General features: G+C 56.2%; 1 protein-coding gene and 1 long non-coding RNA gene across 2 annotated transcripts in view; one reads left to right on the top strand and one right to left on the bottom strand.

Moving 5' to 3' along the window:
• CORO2A (coronin 2A) overlaps nucleotides 1–17456 on the top strand; it is a 46892-nt gene that overhangs the window by 3785 nt on the left and 25651 nt on the right. The window lies entirely within an intron of this gene.
• LOC129151649 (uncharacterized) lies at nucleotides 13536–16988 on the bottom strand. The gene is made up of 4 exons (XR_008558306.1): nucleotides 16956–16988; nucleotides 16178–16285; nucleotides 14001–14107; nucleotides 13536–13838 (listed from the first exon to the last, which is right to left on the bottom strand). It is a non-coding gene; the product is annotated as an uncharacterized LOC129151649 (long non-coding RNA).

Raw genomic sequence — 17456 nt, 5'->3', positions numbered from 1 at the left:
TAGCATTTCCAGGCACCAGCTAAGATTGTACATGCATTAACCCACTCACTCCCCAAAGCAATCTATAGGATGGACACTATTATTCATTACTAGAGGCCCGATGCACAAAGATTCGTGCAAGAATAGGCCTTCCTTCCCCTGGCTGCCGGAGCCGCCTTCTGCCTCTCGCCTTGTCATGTCAATTTGCATATTCCCTCCTTATTGGCTGTGGGCACTGCCGTCTTTGTCTCGGAGTTACAGTCAATTTGCATATTCTGTCCTTATTAGATAGGATTCTTCCCATTTTTTAATGGGTATATTATATTGTAAGTAAATTATATCTCCATAAAGTTAATTTACAAAGAAAGTGTATTTGTTTTTTATGTTATAAACACTGGATAATGGAGAATTTAGAAAAAGACAGGAAAATAGATAGAAAATAAATTCCCCACACCTCAGATAATATAAATATCTTGGTGTATTTATTTTCCGTCTTTTTTCTACTGTTACTCCCATTTTACAGATGAGGACACTGAGGCCCAGAGACCTTGGGCAGCTTGCCTAGGGCCATACATTTGAACCATGTCATCTGGCTCTAGTGTCCGGGATCTTCATCCCTGTGCTATGCTGCCTGCAAGCTCAGAGTTGGTGGATTCCTTTGAGACAACCCTTTTCCACCCCCTCCCCCACCTTCCATTCCCCCGGGCCCTGGCATCACTTCCCAGAGAGGGACAGGGAAGCTCAGTGAGAGGCAGGGCCTTGCTCGGCTCCTTACAACCAGTTGGGAGCGGACCGGTGAGGTCTCGTTCTCATCAGAAGAAATAGGGAGCTGAGGACTGGTGCCGCGTTGATGTGACAGCTGCTTCCAGCCCGGCCCTGAGCCCGGAGCTGGCAGGGAGCTGGCAGGTGGTGTGACCTGCCCACAGCGGGCACTAGGGGACTGCCAGGGCCAGCCGAGTTCCCTGGGCCCGAGTCTCCTCCTCCAGCCGGTCCTGAGTGGGAGGTGGCCGGGTGGTGGGGTGGGAGAGTTTGGGGCCTTGCCAAACCAAGCCTGCAGACCTCCCAGGAGGAGTTGCCTCTTGTACTCCGGCTGAGCATTTGTTCCTGGCTCTCGTGCCTGCACGCTCCCGGGGCTGCCTGCTGCCGGGGCTGCAGCCCTGGCTTCCAGGCCCAGCTCAGCCGCCGAGGGAGCCTTGAGCCGGGGTCTTTCCCTCCCCACCTGCAAAGTGTCATCAGAATGGTGCCAGCTGCAGGATGAAGTGAGAGGTAGACAGAAAATGCTGGCACGGGGCACAGCACAATGAAATGCTCATTCCTAAGGCTGCCCCAGGGTGGTGGCCTACCGTAGCCATAGCCCCGCCCGCCACACTCCCCTTCACACCTGCTGGACCAGGTAGGACCCAACCAGTGCAAGAGGAGCCAGAAATGAACCTCTGGCAGTGGCTTGGAGTCCAAGATTGCAGACAACCAGGGACACAGAGGAATGAAAGAAGCCACACCTCTGAGGGGGAGACCTGACCTGGCCACAGACGAGCTCTGTAGGCAAGTCCTATCCCTTCTTTACGCCTCTTGTCCTCGTACACAACGCGGGGAGGCTATTTCCTGCCTTAATAGTCGTGATGATCTTCCTTCCAGCAGCTATCAGTTGAGGTTTTTCGATACTTGGAGAGTATGGATGGGGAGATAAGCCAGACCCATCGTGGCCTTCAAGGGCGCACAGCTTGGAGTGGGGTGAGGGTCGGGAATGCTTTCTGGAGGTGGTTGGTACAGTTTGGAGTCGGCCAGACTCTGAATGGAAGGAAAGCAGGGAGGTCATTCGGTAAGTCACCCCTCCTCTCTGAACCTCAGTCTTTTCATCTGTAAAATGAAGGTAATAGCTACCTGCTTTGCCTAATGTATAGGGTTGTTGTGAGACTCAAAATTGCGTGGAGCGTGGAAGTGCTTTACCAGCTGTAAAACGCCAGACACCTGTTCATTGTTGTTTATTGTGGTGTCTGGAGCCCCGGGGGTAGGGAAACACCCAGCCAGCCTCGGGTCTGGCTCTGGGAGAACATCGGGTCTGTTTTGAAAGGCCTGCAATCAAATCCAGCTGGACAGACAGCCCCACTCACCTCACACCCCGTGATTTAAGAGCTCAAGAGCACTTCTGCGCGGGTGCGGCTTCGCTCAGTGGGGCCCTGAAGGCAGCCATGACCTGAGGAAGCGGGGACAAGTGCCCCAGAGACCGCTCAGGTCATAAACACTGCATCCTGGTCAGGCCTGGGGGACCTGGCGGTGAGGGTTTGGGGGGAGCACCCTGAGGTCACTGAGAGGTCTGCAATGTCGCATTAACTAGAAAAGCAGAGAAGACAGCATGTGGCATGCGCCTGTTTGGGTTCAGATATGGGAAAAGAATAAATCTACACACATGTAAGCAATCCAGACACACATCAAGCCGGTTATCACTAGATGGCGGGATTTTATTGTCTTTTGTCTTTTCTTCATTTTGACATTTGTATATGTGATAGACACTTTATTTCTATTGACATTTGGCTGTATGTGATATATGTCACAACAGAATAGTGGTGGCGGTGATAACCCGGCCAGTCTGGCATCACCCGCTGGAGGGTTTAGGGAGGCGCCCGCGGCACTGGGCGAGGGGAGGTCTGGGTGGCATCCGAAGCTTACCTTCCAGAGCAGCTGAGAGCCGAGTCTGGGGCGGCTTGATAAGTGGGTGGCACTGGAGGACACGTCTCAGGGTGGGTCCCAGGACTCGCCTCTTGGGACAAAGACTGGGGGTCTGGGTGGCTGCAGGCACAGTTAGCATTGTGACCAGACTGCCCCAGAGCCAGGGACTGCAGGTCACCAGGAGCAGAGGGTCTGAGCCAGAAAGGGCGCGGGGGGTCCTGCTGGACTCCGGCCACCCCCGCGTGGGACCAGGACGGCGGGACAGATTCAGAAGGCATGGGGCCGGGGAAGGGCCTGTGCCTTCAGATTCCCCGATGCTTTAGGGTTCCGTGCCCTCAGACCAGACCCCAGCAGACCCCTTTCCCTCAACCATGTGTGTGCGGGGTCTCTGGACCCTGGACTCCCACAGACCTCCCTGCCTCTTTGCAAAGGAAGTGAAGCAGTTGCTGTATTCCATTGCATGCAGGGCACCATCTGCCAGGAGAGGTGCCATTATTTTTTAACCTTTTAGGAAAGAAAACATGGCAGACAAACGCTGACTATGAGTCGCATTTCCGTTTCAGCTTAGAAGTGGTGTCTTGAAATCAATTAGATGTGACGCATGGCAGCCTCCCACCCCCGACTAGACCCTTCATGTACTTTTACTCATTTGATCCATGTAAGTATTTAATCCTCTGGCTAGATATTCTTGTCCTGTTTGTACCGATGAGGAAATCGGGGCCCAGAGAGGTGAGGTGACTCTTGCAGGGTCACACAGCCGTAGGAGGTAAAGCTGGGATTTGAGCTCTGCTCTGACTCGATGCCATTACTTTGTCCTCATCCAACCCCACAAAGAAAAGGCTCCTGAGTTCTGGCCCGTGGGCAGGAGAAAACGTTCACACTTTGGCGTAAACCACATGCCAGTTCAGAGATGCCCCAGTGGGCAGGTCCTTCAGCTCCCAGCCCGGTGAGCAATGGGGGAGGCCTGGAGGAGGGGCAGTCATGGGCAGGGGCAGCTCTGAGGGCTTGTTGGCTGGATCATTCGCCTCATCCTTGTTATGACCGTTATCAGGAGGAGGTTGGCCTGTGGGCCACCCCGGAGAGAGACCGCAGGGGCCTGCTCCACGCAGGTATTCCTAGAATCTCGCCCGGATTAGCCCATTCGTTTATTCCTTAAAGTTGTTTTTCAATCCTCACCCGAGGATATGTTTTTATTGATTTTTAGAGAGAGAGGGAGGGAGAGAAACTTCAGTGTGAGAGAGAAACATCGACTGGTTGCCTCCCGCATACAACCAGGAATCGAACCTGCAACCTTTTGGTGTGTGGGACTGCACTCTTACCCAGTGGTCGGCAAACTCATTAGTCAACAGAGCCGAATATCAACAGTACAACGATTGAAATTTCTTTTGAGAGCCAAGCTTTTTAAACTTAAACTTCTTCTAACGCCACTTCTTCAAAATAGACTCGCCCAGGCCGTGGTATTTTGTGGAAGAGCCACACTCAAGGGGCCAAAGAGCCGCATGTGGCTCGTGAGCCCTGGTTTGCCGACCACTGCTCTAACCAGTGAGCAACCCAGCCAGGCCTTAAAGTTCTTTTTTAATTTGATTTTTGCATGCGACCTTTGTCCACGTCTTGATCACTTTCTGCATGTGAAGCTCGGCTCAGTGTTTTGCGTCCAAAACAGACACAGGTGCTGCCCTCGTGGGCTCACAGGCCAAAGGAGACACGGGCAGTAATCCTGGAGTCCCCCAAAACCTGGGGCAGGCACCCCGATGAACAGAGAGGGTGTGGCAGCGTGCAGAGGCATGTACCCAGTCCAGGGTCTCTGCAGAAGGCTGTTCCGAGGGAGGGACTTTTGAGCTGAGATGGGAAAAGGAAGTAGGGAATAACCAGGTGAGGATGGGGGCGGAGCAGGCTGGACAAGAGCAACAGCCTGAGCCAGGCCCTGGGGCTGGAGGCAACGGGTCTGTGAAGAATTAAACGCACTGCGTGCTGCTCTGGTCCCAGGCAAGATGAAGCTGGAGAGGAGGAATGGGCCCTGGGTTAGGTTATCCTGGAGAGGGGTCTATGGCCCACGGCTCTCTCCTTGGGTCTGAACCCCTTTCGTTGATCCATCGGGGGTACTGACAAAGGCCTGGTCACACCTGGCAAGAACCTGGAGGTGGGGAGGGTGTGGTCAGCAAGGGGGTGCTTGAATTATTGACTTTGGAAGCGGGTGGAACATTTTTGCATGATGACAAGGTGCAGGGTGCAGCCAAGAGAAGGGATGGCAGGTCAAGGCAGGGCGATGAGCTGGTCCTTGTGCACAGGGACGCTGAGGCCGTGGGACGTGGCTGAGGCCACACGCTAGGAAGTGGCTCTCCTGGTGTGGTTTTCTGTGCTGTGAGCTCCAGATGCCAGAGGGAGGTGCCTTTCTTGAATCTTCCTCTGGAGAGAACATGCTGCTACTGAGTCCACAGCCCAGGCTGGGAGGCAGGAGGCCTGGGAAGGGAGCGTGGCCCGCTGGGGGACGGACAAGAACGCAGGCAGGAAGGCTTCCCGCAAGAGGGTGCAGCTTTAGCTGAGCCTTGAAGGAGCTGGGCATACAGAGCGGTGGGAGGAGTTATTGGCCCAGGAACCCCACAGGCAAGCGGCTGGAGGCAGGAAGCATATGGGGCTATTTGGGATGCAGCGTGCACGCAGTTGGGCTGGGCTCAGTCCAAGCGGAAAGCGACAGGTACTGGCCAGATCCCCGCGGCCGGAGGAGTGCTTTATCGCGGACATTGTTTAGAATTGCAGGCCCATCATGAGGCTAGGACCGTGGGCGGCAAACTGCGGCTCATGAGCCACACGCGGCTCTTTGGCCCCTTGAGTGCGGCTCTTCCACAAAATACCTCGGCCTGGGCGAGTCTATTTTTTTTTTTTTATTAAGGTACTATATGTGTACATATCTTACCATTGCCTCCCCCACCCCACTCCCATACATGCCCTCACCCCCCAGTGTTTTGCATCCATTGGTTATGCTTATATGCATGCATACAAGTCCTTCGGTTGATCTTTTATCTCCCCCACCTCTCCCTAACCTTCCCGCTGTAATTTGACAGTCCGTTTGATGCTTTACTGCCGCTGTATCTATCTTTTTGTTCATCAGTTTATAATGTTCTTTATTTTCCACAAATGAGTGAGATCATGTGGTATTTTTCTTTCATTGACTGGCTTATTTCACTTAGCATAATGTTCTCCAGTTCCATCCAGGTTGCTGCAAATGGTAAGAATTACTTCTTTTTTATGGCAGCATAGTATTCCATTGTGTAGATGTACCATAGTTTTCTGATCCACTCATCTGCTGACGGGCACCTAGGCTGTTTCCAGATCTTAGCTATGGTGAATTGTGCTGCTATGAACATAGGGGTGCATATATCCTTTCTGATTGGTGTTTCTAGTTTCTTCGGATATATTCCCAGGAGTGGGATTACTGGGTCAAATGGGAGTTCCATTTTCAGTTTTTTGAGGAAAATCCATACTGTTCTCCACAGTGGCTGCACCAGTCTGCATTCCCACCAGCAGTGCACGAGGGTTCCTTTTTCTCCGCATCCTCGCCAACACTTGTCGTTTGCTGATTTGTTGATGATAGCCATTCTGACAGGTGTGAGGTGGTACCGCATTGTCGTTTTGATTTGCATCTCTCGGATAATTAGTGACTTTGAGCATGTTTTCATGTGTCTCTTGGCCTTCCTTCTGTCTTCTTTCGAAAAGATTCTATTTAGGTCCGTTTGGGCGAGTCTATTTTGAAGAAGTGGCGTTAGAAGAAGTTTAAGTTTTAAAAATTTGGCTCTCAAAAGAGATTTCAATCATTGTACTGTTGATATTTGGCTCTGTTGACTAATGAGTTTGCCGACCACTGGGCTAGGATGTCAGACGTTTAGTGGGTTTTATTATTTTTAAGTCTCTGTAGAAAATGCACCCCCTTATTGTCTGTACCTAGGCTGACTGTGCCCCTCCCTACTGCCCTTGCCCTCCCCCACTTCCCTGCCCAGCAGGGGTAAGAGAGCCTCAGAAGGCCCAGGGCCCGTGTCCAGGGCTGCCCGCACCCACGCCGGGCCTGGGCTGGAGCCCCTGGGACCACTGCTCTGCAGGAGATCCGAGTCCTGCAGCGCCCAGGGCTGCTCTTGGCGGTCAGAAGCAGAATCCTCGGGATCCCAGATCTCTCCCCCCGAAACAGACCCTGCCGGAGTGTAAGGACAGCGGCCACACCCCTCGGGTTACTTTCCAGCTCACAGCTGTCTATGGGACCCCCTGGCACTCCAACTACAGCCGAGAGCTGGGTTGGATTAGACTCATTTCTCAGATAAGGAGGAGAGCCTTCGGAGTGAAGCAGCGTGACTCCTAGATCCAAGGCCTGCCGATGGCCCCGCGTCCCCTTCCTGACAGCACTTGTACCCTTTGCCGGGATGCCCCTCTCCCTGCCACCCTCAGCAACCTCAGCGCCGGCCGGTGACCTCGCAGCCCAGGGGAGGCAGCCCGAGGGCTGAGCTGTGCAGGGCCTGCCTTTGGCCTAGTGAGAGGGCCAGTGAGGGGCTGGGCTGTGGCCAGGACACGGAGGCTGCCGGTTTCAGCATCAAGGACTAGAGACTTGTGTTCCCTTTGGCTTCTGACACTCACCAGCAGGTGACCTTGGACAAGTTACATCCCGTCCCGTTGTTTCCTCATCTGCAAAGTGAGGGGTTAGACCAGGTGATCTCTGCCGTCCCTGCAGCCCGAAGCCTCTGAGAGCCCCCCGTCTTCTATCCTGGTGGCCTCCAAAGTGAGGCATGGGAGACACAGGAAAAATATTATCTAAACAGGAAAATAATTGTTAAAAGCTCGGGTCCCGGGCTGGTGTGCGCGCTGCTGCCGCCTCTGACACACCACCACGTTGGTGATCACACTCCGTTCGAGCGCAGTGGGATGTCTCCATCTCTCTACCCGTTCCCCGGACGGAGACCCCGTGGCTCCCTCTGGGCTCACAGCACGGGGGTCTGTCTCCATCTGGGGACTTGGAAAATGTGCCCCCGTTTACCCTCCCATCGTGGGGGCTGCTGGTGCTCCGTGGGCCTTTCTAGCAGCACAGACTTGGGGTCTGTCTTCTCTCCTGACCCCAAGGAGCCCCATCTTTCCCAGCCTAAACTTCACTCCGAAGAAATGCAGCCCCCCTTTCCCAAGACCTGAGCCCCAGGAGGGCCCAGCTGGGATGAGTGACCCGGCCTCACGATTGGAAGATCTTTCTTCCCCAGCCATCCTTGGAATTTGTCCCTCTGAGAAAGGCAACACAGATAAGGAACAAAATGTTTGGTATGGCATCCAGGCACAGGAACAAAGGGAACGTTGTTTCCTGTCTTGGAGATCGTCCTGGGCTGGGGGCACTGGAAACCTGGACCCCATCCCTGGTTCTGCCCTGTTTGGGCGGCCCTGGGCATGCTGACTCAGTTTCCCCTCCCGCACCCCAGATCTCTTGGGGTCTGGCCAGTGCTACTATTATGAGACGTGAAGTCTGGGATCTTTGTGGGGGGAACTGCTCTACTGAGTGGTCCTCAGGCTGCATCTAGGGGGCTCATGGGAGGGGGAGGGGTCTGGGCCCCAAAATGGGTGTGAGATGGGGACAGCCTGGAGCATTATGGGGCGGCAACCAAAATGCAGAGGCGGTGGGAAACGGAGTCATGCAAGAAACTCCCTCACCTGGGGTGAAGCCATCCCGGGGCACGTAGTCGGGGGCCTCGCATCTCTGAAGGGCTGTTGTGGGGCCGCGGATGTGGTTGGCGCGCAGCGGGGGGAATTGTAGACTTCCGCTCAGGGGGAGGAGGAAGTCTAACGGTTGGGCTCTTCTGCCCCCGGGAGGGGTGAGCGCCCCATCACTAGAGCAATCCAAGCAGAGGCCCTGGCTCTCCGGGTGGAATGGGTGGGAAGGAGGCCGGGCGGCTGTGCTCAGTCCCTGGCCCTGGGCCCTCCTGGGACCATGTGTCTGTTTCTTGCCCCCAGATGCAATACGGTCATTTGAGAGCGGGTCTGGCTAAAATTAGATTAGGTAAGAATTAGAGCTCTAGATGCGCAATCAGCACTAAGGGGGCAAGGGAGGGGCCCTGGGCTCTCTGCCCTGGGTGACTGCTCTGCAGACGGGGAGGCCCTCATGGGAGCACCTGCCGCCCCTGCGTGCTGAGCCGCGTTTGTGCACCAGGAAGAACAGTGGAGAGACGGAGAGCCCCAAAGGATCACAGCCCCAGCGGCTGGCGTGCGGAAGTGGCTGTGCTCAGGGAACCCGTGCGGGACAGGTTCCCGCTGGCTCCTGGCTGCGTAACCTCCGAAGAGTGACTCCATTGCTCTGAGCTGAGCACGAGTTGCTGCATCCGCAAAATGGGGGTACTTCTCCCCACCCCGAGGTGGATGTGGGGAGCAAATGCCACGTGCATGGGAGGACTGTCAGTCGTGGAGCAGGTTACAGAGCCAGGGCTCTCACAGAGGGTCCCTGGAACTCGCTAGAAGGCAGACTCTCAGGCCCCCAGACTTACTGAGTCGGAGACTCTAGGATGGGCCCAGCAATCTGGGTGCTCATCAGCCCCCCTTCTGAGGGGCTCTCGAGTTTCAGACCCACTGCTGCTCGCAGAACGAAAAGGAGAGGCCCCGGCCGGGTGGCCGATTCGTTAGAGTGTCGTCCAGATACGCCAAGGTTGTGGGTTTGATCTCCAGTCAGGGCACATACAAGAAGCAACCTAAGAATGCATAACTAAGTGGAACAACAAATCTGTCCCCCACCCCCCTCTCTCTCTTCTCTCTCTCTGTTTCTGTCTCTGTAGCTCTCTCTCTCTCTCTCTCTCTCTCTCTCTCTCTCTCTCTCTCTCTCTCTTTCTCTCTCTCTCTCTGTCTCTGTAAGTCTCTCACTCTCTTCCTCTCTCTCTAAAATCAAGAAATAAAAAAATTTAAAAAGAAACTAAAGAAAAAAATACAAAGGAGATGCTGTCACCAGTCCTTGCAGAGAGTCGGACTTGGGGCGGAAGCCCCCTCCGGCCTGGTGCCCTGACATCTTCGCTCTACCTTCATCCTCCGCTGGCCGGCTGCCCCTCCCGGCCGGCCAGTCTGAACACGTGACCTGGGCGAAGCTCGGGGAGGCTGGACAGAGGGAGAAGGTGCCTCGCCACCCTCTACAGTGCCAGCTGGGGAATCGAGGAAGGCTGGGCAGCGGCATTTATCTCCATGTTCCTGAGCAGGTGAGGGAGAAGCAGGAAGGAATTCCCCGTCCTCCTCCTGAGCAGCGTATTGGGCCGCCCAGGCATGTGCGGGAGCAGCAGGCTCCGGTCAGATCCGGGGACTCCTACCACAGGGAACGGGTTGAAGGATGAAAGAAAACGATTTTCTGATTTAAAAGCCCCAGCTGCTGGGATGTGGCCTGTAGGCCAGGCCTCCCGGCTCAGTTGCTCGAAGAGCTAAGATCTGTAGAGGTGGCAGATCAGGCCCTGACTCCTGCTCACCAAATCCGCCGGCTCTGCACACTCCTCCCGAGTCCAGACCAGGAAGGCCTCAGACTCGCCCTCCTCCTCCCCGTGCTCCCCAGCCCTCCAGCCTCCCGGAGGCCATGAAACAAAACCTCTTGTTCCTTCCTTAGACACAAGCCCAAAGTTAAGAAAGAAGATGCAGGGTGGGGCCAAGGCTGGTTTACACTTGTGAGTACAGGAAGCACCGTTTATTCTTGTATTACCATTTATTAATTATTGCATTATTTTCCATTGCAAACAACCGTAAACATACATTGGCCCCACCCTGTACTTTCCCAGGGCAAACGTTCTAACGACCAAATTGCAGCTAAATCCACGTCGGCTCTGACCAGGTCACACCACTGCTCACAGACTCGGATGCCTCCCATTGTTTCAAGTGCCAGCTCCGAAGCCGGTGTTCGGGGCCCACGCCCGGCCCCCTCTCCCCACGGCCCTCATTGCTCCCTGCATTCGCCCGGATCCCAGGCCAACCCAGACGCTGGTGGTTTCCTGAATGTGCCTGTTGCTTCCTCACCCCACACCGCACCCGCCTCTCTTGGCCTCAGCGCTCCGCCCCGAGCCACGGTGCTGCCAGGTGTGGAGGTGCAGCTGAGCCATGCCTTCCACCTGGAGTGAGTGCCTTCCTTCACTCTGTGCCGGGCTCGCTCACGTTGAGCTTAAGGTTTAGCTCAAAAATCTGCCCTGCAGCCCTCCCCAGCTCCCCAGATTTCCATCTCCCTGCTGCGGCCTGCTTAGCCTGTTTGCCCTGAATTGAGCTTGCTGGTTACATGTCGGCCTCCCCACAGCCCCAGGGCAGGACAGGCTCGGGGAGGGCCCAGCAGCAGGGCAGGGTGGTGCTGATTCCTGGGTCCGAGGCAGGGACCTGCTGACAACAATGCAGGCCCTGGCCAGACGCCCATCCCAGGAGGCGGTGCAGCTCCAGCCCCGTCCTCTGCTCAGTGGGACCCTGAGCAAGGCCCCTCCCTCTCTGGGCCTCAGTGTCCCTCTCTGTCCAAAGACAGATCCAGACACTCTGCCAAGGACGGGGCGGGAGCAGGAAGTAGAGCCTCCAGTTTTCTGTCTCCTGGAGGTGTCTTGCGAAAGCCCCAGGTGACCTTATCTCCTGAAACTGCTAGATAAGGAGACCGTGGGGCAATAAATCTACGGGGAGTTTTGGTCGGGGCCTGATGGGGGGGAACACACAGAAGAAGCCCTGTTCTGTGTCCCCAAAGGGTGAAGGCACCAGGCAGACGGCTCCAGCCTTCCCGGTCCCAGGGTTTGGCACGTGCAGGCTGCAGAGCCCTCTGCCCATCATCCCAACAGGTGGGCGGGGCCGGGCATTGCCAGCCTACGGGTGGAAAGTCAACACCTGAGATGGGACTAGATTTGTCCAAAGTCATGGGACCAGTGGTGTCAGCCTTAGGACTCTCCAGCCTGACCGGCTCACCTGCTAGAAAGGACAGGCTCAGCCCCGGCCCTCGTGCCCAGAGGGGGGCCGGAGGGGCTGGTGGTGCTGTGAAAGCTCGATCCAGGAGCCAGATGGTCTCTCCCCAGCCCCCCAGTGCCTGCCTATGGCATCTGGCCTGTGGGTGGGCAAAGCAAAAGGGAGGGCCATTGGGGATGGATAGATGGATGGACGGATGGACGGACAGACGACAGGTGAAAGAAGGAAGAATCACAGGGAGCAGGACAGGAGGGAGCATCCACCAGCTGAGCTCCTCCTTCACACCAGATGCGTGCGAGGTGTTTGACCCCATTATCTCAGTGACCCCTGGCAGGACCCCGCGAGTGAGCGATTCGGACCCTTTACAGGCGAGGTGCTGAGGTGCAGAGACAAGTGGGTCTGGGATTCGAACCTGGTCCCTCCTCTCCCCCTGCCCTGGTACCTCACAGGCAGAGAGATTGTCGGTCCTGGGAGCCGGGAGCCCCCCAGGAGGTGGCTCTGTTTGGCCTGGGCCCAGGAAGGTGCTGTGAGAGGAGGGGGCACCCTAGGAGCCCAGCCCAGTGCCCATGGACTCGGGGGCTGACGAGGTTCGAGGCAGAGAGACGGGCTGTGAGCGAAGATGGGGGGCTGGGAAAACACGATGCTTTCAGGGCGGAGCAGATAAATCTGTTGGGCTCAGAGGGCAGGTCTGTGGAGAAGAGAAGGCCGTGGGGGGATGGGGGTGCTCACAGCCCAAGTCCAGCCCAGGGCTTTATCCTGAGGACAGAGGGGGCCCTAAGGGAAAGACAGGGTCAGGGTGGGGGCAGGATAGGAACCTGGGGCGGGGAGGGACCGGCAGCAGAGTCACCAAGAGAAAGGCTGCCCAGGCCCCGCACAGCTTGGGGGAGGGGTAGAGAGCAGGTGGGACCCTGGGGCGGCGGGGGGGGGGGGGGGGAGGCTTGGCGGGAGGACCTTAGGAGGTCCCTGCCCCTCAGGGCCCAGGGACGGCTCTGGGCAGCGTCAGATGTCAGGAGGAGGCCTCCCTCAGGCCTAATCTCATCAGGAGGAGAGAGGCATTTTCTTGGCTCGCCCTCTGACTCCATCTGTATTTCCTGTGGGCCGGGCAGGGCATCTGTGCTGGACCAGAAGGACCGGAGGCTGGGGGAGGGGGAGGGGGAGGCGGGAGGACGCTGGGCAGAGAACCTGGAGACACCACTGTTTTCTCCTTGGTGGCTGCAGGGGCCTCTGCTTCCCCTGTTCATGAAGGGGGGCAATCGAGGCGGGGCCATACCACTGCCCCTTCCCCACACACAAGAGCCCAGAGCCCCTGTCCCCTAGCACGGGGCCGAGCTCGCTGCCCTGCACTTGGAGAGCCCTGCCCGGAAGATGCACCGGTGCACACTCCGCAGGGTCCCTGGCCAGCGGGGATGTGAGCGTTCACTGTGCTTGTCTGCTCCCTCCACCAGCGTGGCCAGCCCCAGGGGTCAGGCCGCTGTGCCAAGCCGGCTGCTTTGCACTTCCTGGTTTGGGATTCTTGCTCCGATTCCCCAAACGCTGGGCCCTCAGCACAGACCTGTCCTGCACCTCATCGAACCTCAGCGTCCTGTGAGCAGTGGGACCGCGTCCGTCTTGACAGCCAACTCCTGTTGAGCGCTGAGCACTCACCCAGCACTGCCGTGCGGACTGTCCCACGTAATGGTCAGGGCAGCCCTGTGAGAAAGGGTGGACCTGGGACTAAACGGGCCGGCTTTGAATCCCAGCTCCGATGCCTACCAGCTGTGTGACTTTGGGCGGGTTACTTAACCTCTCTGTGCCCCAGTTCCCGCGTCTGTATTTATGGAACCGCTGTGAGGGTTGAGTTAGCACATGGAACATACTTCACACATAGTCAGCCATGTGTGAGCTGTTGTTTTTGCTGCTGTTACAATGCCTGGTTTTACTGGTGAGGACACAGACTGTTAGGTAACGGGCCCCGAGTCACACGGGTGTGATGGACGCGTCCTGTAATCACACTTCCATCAGATGCCCACACGGCGCACGTGGCTGCGGGGCACTAAAATGCTGCCGGTGCGGCTGGGGAGCTGGGTTTTACATTCAAGTTCATTTTAACGTGGTTAGTTGAGAAGCCGGGTGTGACGGGAGGCTCAGTGTTGGTCAGAGCCAGCGCCTGGGTCCCCCAGCCCGTGCTGTGATGCACATGAGCCTCGCGTGCGTTGAGAGTAGCAACCGCTGCCCTAGCCGTCAGTTCGAGAAGGGAGACAGCCTGCCGGATCCCGGCCTCTCATCTTCCCCTGCTCTTGGCCCTTCCCCTGAGACACGTGTAGACGAGTGGAAAGCAGTCACTGAATCCATCCTCTCTGGCCCCCTGCCCTGCCCTGCCCCCACCGCAGGCCCTGGCACAGAATAAGCACAGCTAGCGGCGGGTGGAGGTTGGTGACTGAATTACGTCACATTCACCTCTCTTTACAAACCTTGGACTTTCCTGCTTTGATAGGGTCTGTTCTCTGGTTCAGGATGTTGGGCTCTTTAAGAAGTTAGTTGTAGACCGGCCGGCGTGGCTCAGTGGTTGAGTGTTGACCTATGAACCAGGAGGTCACGGTTCAATTCCTGGTCAGGGCATATGCCTGGGTTGTAGGCTCGATCCCCAGTGTGGGACATGCAGGAGGCAGCCGGTCAATGATTCTCCCTCATCAATGATGTTTCTATCTCTCCCTCTCCCTCTCCCTTCCTCTCTGAAAGCAATAAAAATATATATTTTTTTAAAAAGAAGTCAGTTCTAGAGTCTCTCACGGGCAGGTTGCCGGCGTCAGGGTTACTGGTGACTTAGAGGAAAATCATTGCACGTGAATCAGATAAAGGTTTCTGGAGATCTCTGCGGTAGGTGGTACGGGAGCCACTTGTCCCCTTTGCCTGGGACTGTCCCGACTTTAGCACTGCAGGTCCCTCCAGCCCCGGAACCCCCATCCCCATCCCGGCAAAGCGGGAAAGTGGGCCGCCTCCTTCCGTGGACAGCCACCGGCCTCTGCTTGCCTTGAAGGAGGGACTAAACCTGGGGGATGAGACCCTTGTCACGTGGACCCTGTTGCTGGCGGCAATAAGGACACCTGGTGCCAAGAAGGGGCAGCTACAGGGCCTGGCCTCCGATGAGCAGAAATGACTGGATGGAAGTCTCACTAGGTACAGTGATGGGCAACCTTTTGAGCTTGGTGTGTCAAACTTCGCCAAAAAACTGAGCATAACTCGGGTAGTGTGTCACTTTGAGGGAAAAACTAACTCCAAGACTCTAGTCGCAAATGTTTCATCCTCAGGAGCAGCAAATGTTTTCATCCTCGGCATGCGGCCGCGTGTCATCAGAAATGGCTACGCGTGTCAGTGCTGACACGCGTGTCATAGGTTCGCCATCACTGCACTAGGAGAAGCAGTGGTGTCCTCTTCCTGCCCGGAGAGAGGGAGGGCTGCAGGTTGAGGGAGCCTTTCATTGACTGCAGGTGGCCTTGGCTTCCCACCCCGAGTCCCGCCCCTCTCGGGTGCATCAGGATGAATTAGAAAGGAGCTTTCCTAGGCTAGTTTGGGCCCAAAGATAAATCCTACGACAGCTGACAGTTGGTCAGGATTGGAGTCCAGGTGAGGGACCTGCCCATAACTAGGTGTTTATTATGTTACTTTTTGGTCTTTTATAGGCCCCTTCAGACAGAATGCTCTGTGCTCTTACAGTAATATTTGTTTATGTTTATACTAGAGGCCCGATGCACGAAATTTGTGCAGGAGTAGGCCTTCCTTCCCCTGGCTGCTGGCACCGGCTTCCCTCTGGCACCCGGGACCTGGGCTTCCCTCCGGCCACCAGCAGGCACCCAGGACCCGGGCTTCCCTTGCAGCCTCGGCTTCATCCAGAAGGTCACCTGGAAGGACGTCTGGCCCAATTAGCATATTATGCTTTCATTATTATAGATAGATAGATAGATAGATAGATAGATGTGTGTGTGTGTGTGTATGTGTGTATTATTTTTTTTTTTTCAGAGAGAAAGGGAGAGGGAGAGAGGTTGAAACATCAATGATGAGAGAATCATTGATTGGCTGCCTCTTGCACACCCCACACTGGCGATAGAGCCCACAGTCCGGGCATGTGCCTTGACTGGGAATCCAACTCTGACCTCCTGGTTCATAGGTCAACGCTCAACCACTGAGCCACACTGGCTGGGCAATGTTTTAAAACCAGGAAACCTGTGGTTGTAATCTCTCTCTGTTAACGGCGGCAGACATAAGCGTGGTGGTTCAGACTCTCAGGAGGCACGTCTGGGGCTAGTTCACTGACCACAAGGTCAGGTTTTAGGAAAAAGAAATAAAACTCCAAATGTCAGATGTGGAACCACAAACTTATAAAGAGACCATGGTAGCCAGCAGCACCAGGCATCTACCCATCCCGGAGGTTCCAAGACCAAATCAGGTAATTCCATTCTTTCCCTGAGGCCAGGAACGGTGCAATTAATGAATCACCTCCTATGCTGCTTTGTACCCACCCAGCTTGGGTTTCCTTTCAGCCACCCGGAGCTAACACTTGTCCTGCGATGGTGGAGGGCTGGGCTGGGAAGACAGGCCTTTGGGGGCAGGCAGGAAAGTTTCTATGTCTGTCTGTCTGTCCGTCTCTCACCTGTCAGAGAGGAGCATGTGGCAGGAAGAGGGGCCTCTGGACAGGATTTGGCTTCTGCTTCCCACCTGCATTGATCCTACCCCTAGGATCTTGGTCAAGTTGCTTCTCCTGCACCAAATAGAGACACAGATCCACAGGAGAGCTGAGGGCTGGGACAGGCAGCCAGCTCCTCACTGCCAGGCATTAAATCAACTCAATGGGATGTTAACCCAGAGGTGACTAACTCCTTTGGGAGGGGGGCGGGGAATTCACAGCCCACAGAGCCTAATCCCTTGGCATCGGGGGCCCTAAGCATGCATGGGACAGAATAGGTGCCACCCCTGCTTTGTGCCACGCCTCAGCCTGCTGTAGCATTGATGTGGACCCAGCCGGATGGGACCGGGCAAGATAGGATGGGTGGCATATAAACCTGGCCGGGATCAGCCATTCTGGGCCAGCCCCTGGGCGAGGCGGAGGGCCCGCTACGGTCTGCATTTCCAGCAAGTGCCTGCTTGTAGGGAAAATAAAACGCCTGTTCTCTGAATTGCTGAGTCCTTAAACTCATGCCTGCACGGATACACATGCGTGCACACCACGGGAGTGAGCACTGGGTCCTTGTGAACACTGGTGGATGCCGTGCTCATGCACAGATTTGCACACACAGTGCACACGCAGTCGCTCAAAGTTCACTTGCACATATGGGTGCACACTCCCATATCGTGGGCAAAGGGAGAGGCTTGGTGCTGCTCCATCCCCCACTTCTGCCCGTTTCCCTCCGTGGCAATAGGTCTGCACGAACCTTGGCAGTAAAGATAAGGTGGTGGGACGGGTGGGGTGGGGTGGGGCGGGGTGGGGTGGGGGAAGGAGTCTGGGGCAGGGGGCAGAAGGTCACTGGTGTTCAGGCTGTTCCGAGGGCAGCCGGCTTCACCCGTGGAGGCCATCAGCCCCCTTTCTGGAGGGCGTCCACTTAGCTCCCGGAGCCTCTTTCTCCTTCTGGGTAAAGTGGGTGTGGTAATGGTCACGGGCTGAGGTGGGGTCCAGGGTGCAGTGGGTGCGAAAGAGCTTTTGTCATCGAGGTCAGGATCTTCAAGAACCTGGGGCTGGAGGCTGCAGACAGCGGGTTCAGCTCCCAGCTCCACCGCTGACACTGTGTGACCGCGGGGCCCTCACGTCTGGCCGCACCCCTGCATCTGTGATGGGGAGCCAGGTAGGCCTACCTGCTCAGTTCAGACAGGGGAAGCACTTGGAATGGCCCTGGCGCCTAGCAACCACCCCCCACTGTGAGTTGCTATTTCCGTGG

This window comes from Eptesicus fuscus, chromosome 15 (assembly GCF_027574615.1).
Source record: "Eptesicus fuscus isolate TK198812 chromosome 15, DD_ASM_mEF_20220401, whole genome shotgun sequence".
NCBI classification, from domain to species: Eukaryota; Metazoa; Chordata; class Mammalia; order Chiroptera; family Vespertilionidae; genus Eptesicus; species Eptesicus fuscus.
This window is presented reverse-complemented; position numbering and strand designations above follow the sequence as displayed.